The 5,925-nt window shown below is 44.0% G+C and overlaps 2 non-coding genes across 2 annotated transcripts; one reads left to right on the top strand and one right to left on the bottom strand.

The window, feature by feature from the left end:
* Nucleotides 1-2,652: 2,652 nt before the first annotated feature.
* Trnat-ugu (transfer RNA threonine (anticodon UGU)) lies at nt 2,653-2,727 on the bottom strand. Its single transcript has one exon. It is a non-coding gene; the product is annotated as a tRNA-Thr (tRNA).
* A 192-nt stretch (nt 2,728-2,919) lies between these two features.
* Trnat-ugu (transfer RNA threonine (anticodon UGU)) lies at nt 2,920-2,994 on the top strand. Its single transcript has one exon. It is a non-coding gene; the product is annotated as a tRNA-Thr (tRNA).
* Nucleotides 2,995-5,925: the final 2,931 nt, after the last annotated feature.

Genomic DNA, 5,925 nt, shown 5'->3' with positions numbered 1-5,925 from the left:
GTATGTTCCATTAGGATCGCTTGGGGTGAAAGCAGCTGGTACTATTCTGGAACACATTTCTATAGTGCGGTCTGTGATGTCGGTATCCATAGGTACAGCATCAGCTACGATAAACACACACTTCCACGGTCCAGAAGATGACTTTGCAATATTTAGTTACACATGTGATGTCGGTATAACATTCGAAGAACTTTCACATGCCGTCGGCAGCAGAGTGAGAGTGGTGGGTCCCACTGGTTTGTGTCTGATGTCGAAGCGCTCTGCAAATAGGTCTGCACTCCCGCCTGGTCGCGTCAGCAATGGTGCCTAGGTAAACACGTATTTCGAGAGGAATTTCTCAGGTACCAAGTGTGAAAGGGATGTCGCCACCTCATGCTTGCAGGACTTTCATGGGCACCTGTGTGTCACAGGACAGGGAGCAGCTGGCGGTGTCTGCACTTGCCTGTTGCATTATTTTTAGAGTGGGTCTGTAGGCTGTACTACGTGTTATTTGGACAGTTTATGAGTTGATTTCGTGCCTGCACATCAGTGTCCTGCATTGTTTAGGAGCAGTTTTTATTTCGGTTATTTGGGAGTTGTCTGCAGAGCATTATTTAGGAGTAGTTTACAGGTCTGTGAGCTGTGTGGCGTGACCCCAGGCATGTCAGAGCATGTGTTTTGTATCAGTGTGATAAATATACTATCTCTCAAAATCCATCCCTAACTAAATTGTTCCAAAATAAATAAAGTACACTTCTTCTTTAATCTCTCCAGCAGCCCAGCGCAGGCTGAGTCATTTCCCCTCCAGACAGTCATTTTGGGTTATGTCACGGAACAGACGACAGTGCCTCTGGTGACAGTACTGTGTACCAGGTCTAGACCTTGTTGTGACCACACTGTTTCCTTCCATTTTCCCCCACCGTTTTGGGTTACATCACGGAACAGACAACAGCACTCTCTGGTGGTGGTACTGCCTCCAATAGTTTAAATAAAGACTGGTGCATGAAAAATAATAAAGACTTATGTCCAGCACAGGCCGAGTCCTTTTCCCGCCAATCTCTTGGAAGAGTTGGCTGTCGGGTGACTAAGGTTAGTGGAGGTAGCCCAAGCGCCCTTCCTTTCCCGGCATTTTCTTAGGTTAGTAGAGGCTGCATTGTCCTGATGGAATTTGAACTTCCCTGCAGGGGGGCATGACAGGGGAGTGTGTGGCATGGGGGCGTGGCACTTTGTCGCTATCTTGGATAACGGTACTTGGCGTGATCAAATGACGCCACGGCCGCCATCTTGGATGACGTATCAACTGACGTCAGTTGATAACGTCATCGCCACCATCTTGGATAATGGTACTTTGGGGCAGAAACTGCCTTGTCCCAATAGTGTTATCTAAGTGAACACAACTATTTTGCGTAATATAAAAATATTTTTATTTAGGAAACAAGTTACAAAGTGACATTAAATAGTCAAATATTTCTGTGTGGTGTGGGAGTTGATAACATCTGTATATTTAAAAATATTAGCTATCTGAACATGGGCATGGTAGCCGGAAACTGGTTATGGCACTAAAATAAAACATTTAATAAGCACTTGTGGCAGGTTGCATCATTCACCAACTATAATTAACGTCTGCGGAGTTCACAAGATCCAACATGGGTAAACTAATCTTCAGTTTTTTGCATTAACTTGCTCGATAATAGTTTCTGCTCCTGTCCAGTTTCTCTACGACCACGGTTGCCGCATCACTCTGTAGCGCACATCTGCTTAGAATTGTGTACGAAGTCGTACACAGCAAAACGCACCTGTATTCCCGAACTGCGATGCAATAAAGGAAATACAGGAGTAAATGAAAACTCAGATTTGAGCATTAATCGGCATCGACGACCCCTGTCGCTCTGCAGTGAGTTTGGCAGGAAATCGATTTTAGATGGACTGCATGGCACCATGCCACTGGAACTCATATTCACCTGTTTAGAAATAAGGTGATGTGATTCGCTAAAAAAATGAAACCAACATCACGTTTGTAAGTAATGTGATTTAAGTAGCTCGAATAAATCTGTATGAATTTTAGAAGATACAGACAACTTACAAGAGAAAGCATGAGGCGAGCACAGGTGTTGAGTTGGCACTTCTGGAGGCGGCGAGGCAGAGAGGCGAGAATCCTCGTCCACCACAAACGCGATCTGTCGACGCAGGCGGCCCTACGGGAGGAGGATTTGCCAGGAACTGTGGCCTGGCCGACTGGCGGTGTTGTGCCAACGCTGGAGGCCGCCGCTGCAGTGACCGGACGCGGAACAATGTCGGGATTACGCCGCGCGGCTCAGGGGCCAGAAGCGGGCGGCAGCGCCCGCCATAGCTGCTCGTCCTCGTCTCTCGGCCACTCGGACTGAGATACCGTCTGCTTCACGCAGTGGCCGCAGCCTGACTGCCACGGCAGCGAGAAGCGTGGTAAACTGAAATGGTGGAATATGCGAAGCGCTGGCAATTTCAATAGAATCGCACTGAAAGTTTTCTTGTTAAATCCATCTGTGTTCTATATATGACGGTAGTATCTGTTCCCGAAAGAACAGTTACCGTTTATGACCATGCAGCTTTGCTAGAAATGGAATGATAATTAAATGAACACCCTAGCTGCAAACAGGCGTTGATGTACTTCATTGGGGACATGTTGAAAATGTGTGCCCCGACCGGGACTCGAACCCGGGATCTCCTGCTTACATGGCAGACGCTCTATCCATCTGAGCCACCGCGGGCACAGAGGATAGTGCGTCTGCAGGGACTTATCCCTTGCACGCTCCCCGTGAGCTCCACATTCCCAACATGTTCACGCCACTACATTCGTAGTGCGCCTAATAGATGTTTGCCCATCATACTCATTACTCGTGGCAGATTAATCTACCAAGTCCCGTGCAAGGGATAAGTCCCTGCAGACGCACTATCCTCTGTGCCCGCGGTGGCTCAGATGGATAGAGCGTCTGCCATGTAAGCAGGAGATCCCGGGTTCGAGTCCCGGTCGGGGCACACCTTTTCAACATGTCCCCAATGAAGTACATCAACGCCTGTTTGCAGCTAGGGTGTCCATTTAATTATCATTCCATCTGTTTTCAACTGAATGTAACAAATTTTCTCATGACATACACGTGACTCCTTTAATTTTTTGAAAAGCATCATCACCAATCTGAAATCTATAGGGTGATTTAGCTGCCGCTAGCGATTCGTTTTTTCTGCAACGTATATAATGTCAGTATCAAGAATGGTATTCAGACAGGTGACAGCCAGGTAATCGATACAAGTTCCTTTCAGAGCTTTGGGCGACTGTTAGCAAACAGAATGATACCCTAAAAAAATAAAAGTGACGATCCGCCATGACCTACATAGTATAAGGGCGTTCAAAAAGAAACGAGCTGGAGGCATAATTACAGAAACCAGTACCTTTATGTTAGAAGTATTGACCCTGGCTGCTGAGACACTTGTCCCACTGTGACAAAAGGCGGTGAATGGCTGTCTACTAAAATTCCCGGGACTGCGATGTTAACCAGTTTCGCACGTACAGCCGATCGTACAGATAATAAAATGAATACAGCCTACTGGGACCATGTTTTCATTCTCAAAACACTCTGAGGCTGTGGACGCCCACAACAATAAAATTTTGAAATGCTCTCCATGTGTCTCCATTCTTTATTTGTGTAATTAGCCATACAGCTGTACAGGTTTTAGCTGTCTCTGTTATGTTTATTCTGTTTATTCTAATTTACTTTTCTTAAATGGTTCAGAGGTTAAATACCGAAAAGTTGTTACTTCCAGACTTCCCATTCTGATATCTCCTGTTAATTTTTCTGTTACTGAAGTTGGAACACACTTTATGAGAAGCCTTTCTGAACAGTTCGCGTAAGATTAAGTACTATAAACGGCAAACATTTATGATGACACAGCCAATTGAACAAAGAAAGATTGGGGGCAGTTGGATGACTATGTTAGAGGTAAGGCATATCTTGGTCAAAAAATACCGTGTAACTCATGGCCAATCCTCACTTGAATTTTTTACAGTATGATTCTGTTTCCTAACCGTAGCCCAAAGCTCTGAAGGGAGTTTATGCCTATTACTTGGCGGTTGCCTCTCCTGATACCGTGCATGATGCAGACACAGTGTGGGTTGCTTAGAACGAATCGGTAGTGCCAGCTGAATCACCCTTTACACCTATGTATGTGGATGTCGTTTTGCTTTATATAAAAGACAAAACACTTTCAGTTCTTACACTTTCTGACTTTTTGTAACGGAATTATGATACGAATTCGCGCTTACAAGGGTTTTATATGATGCTCTACATGTGTGTGCTTGCCTTGCTGGTTTTAAAACTCTCTCTCTCACACACACACACGTGTGTGTGTGCGTGTGTGTGTGTGTGTGTGTGTGTGTGTGTGTTTGTGTGTGTGCATGCAAATTGCTATATGCTTACGCACAGTTAGGTGTATAAACAGATAGAGCCCGAAAATTATTAGCATAACATTGCACACAACCGAGGATGACACGACAACAAAGTTAAAGTATTTCAATAACATCCTCTCGGCATGTTTGAACCAAATCTTCCTGCCACTTCAGTTAGCACGTGACTTTTTTTTTGAGTCATCAGTAGTCTGACTGGTTTGATGTGGCCTGCCACAAATTCCTCTCCTGTGCCAACCACACTTCATATCACAGTACCACCTGCAACCCACCTCCTCAATTATTTGCTGGATGTATTCCAATCTCTATCTTCCTCTGCAGTTCTTGCACTCTATAGCTCCATCTAGAACCATGGAAGTCTTTCCCTGATGCCTTAATAAATGTCATATCATCCTGTACCTTCTTTTCAATGATTTCCACATATTTCTTTGCTCTCTGATTCTGCGCAGAACCTCGTCATTCCTTACGTTATCAGACCACCTACTTTTCAACATCCGTGTATACCACCACATGTCAAATGCTTCGATTCTGTTCTGTTCCGGTTTCCCATCAGTCCATGTTCCACTACCATACAATGCTGTGGTCCAGACGTACATTCTCGGAAATTACGTCTTCAAATTAAGGCGTATGTTTGACGCTAATAGATTTCTCTTGGCCAGGAATGTCCTTTTTGAGAGCGCTGGTCTTCTTTTGATGTCCTCCTTGCTCCGTTCGTCATTGTTTATTTTTTTGCCTAGGTAGTAGAATTCCTTAACATCATCTACTTCGTGACCATCAATCCTGATGTTAAGCTTCTCGCTGTTCTTATTTCTGCGGCTTCACATTACTTTCTTCTTTCTTCGATTTATCACAATCCATGTTCTGTATTCATTAGACTGTTCATTCCATTCAGCAGATGCTGTATGTCATCTTCATTTCCACTCAAGATAGCAATGTCATCAGCGTATTTTATCATTGATGCCCTTTCACCTCGAATTTTAATCCTACTCCTTAATCTTTTATTTATTCCCATCATTGCTTCTTCGATGTACAGATTAAACAGTAAAGGCGAAATACTATATCCCTATCTTACACCCTTTTTAATCCGAGCACTTCGTTTTGGTCGTCCACTGTTATTATTCCCTCTTGTCTCTTGTACATATTGTATATTATACGTCTCTCCGCATATCCTACCCCGATTTTACTTACAATCGAACATCTTGTTCCATTTTACACCGTCAAGGACACGTTCATAGGATTTATCGAACGCTTTTTCCAGTTCGACGAATCCTATAAACGTGTCTTGATTTTCCTTTAGTCTTGTTTCCATTATCAACCGAACGTCAGAATTGCCTTCCTGGTGCCTTTACCTTTCCTAAAGTTAAACTGATCGTCATCTAATACATCCTAAATTTTGTTTTCCATTCTCCTGTATTTTATTCTTGTCAGTATGAGCTGTTAAGCTAATTGTGCGATAATTCCCGCACTTGTCAGTTCCTGCAGTCTTCGGAATTGCCACTTCCTCCAAT

This window comes from Schistocerca nitens, chromosome 4 (genome assembly GCF_023898315.1).
Source record: "Schistocerca nitens isolate TAMUIC-IGC-003100 chromosome 4, iqSchNite1.1, whole genome shotgun sequence".
Lineage (NCBI taxonomy): Eukaryota > Metazoa > Arthropoda > Insecta > Orthoptera > Acrididae > Schistocerca > Schistocerca nitens.
This window is presented reverse-complemented; position numbering and strand designations above follow the sequence as displayed.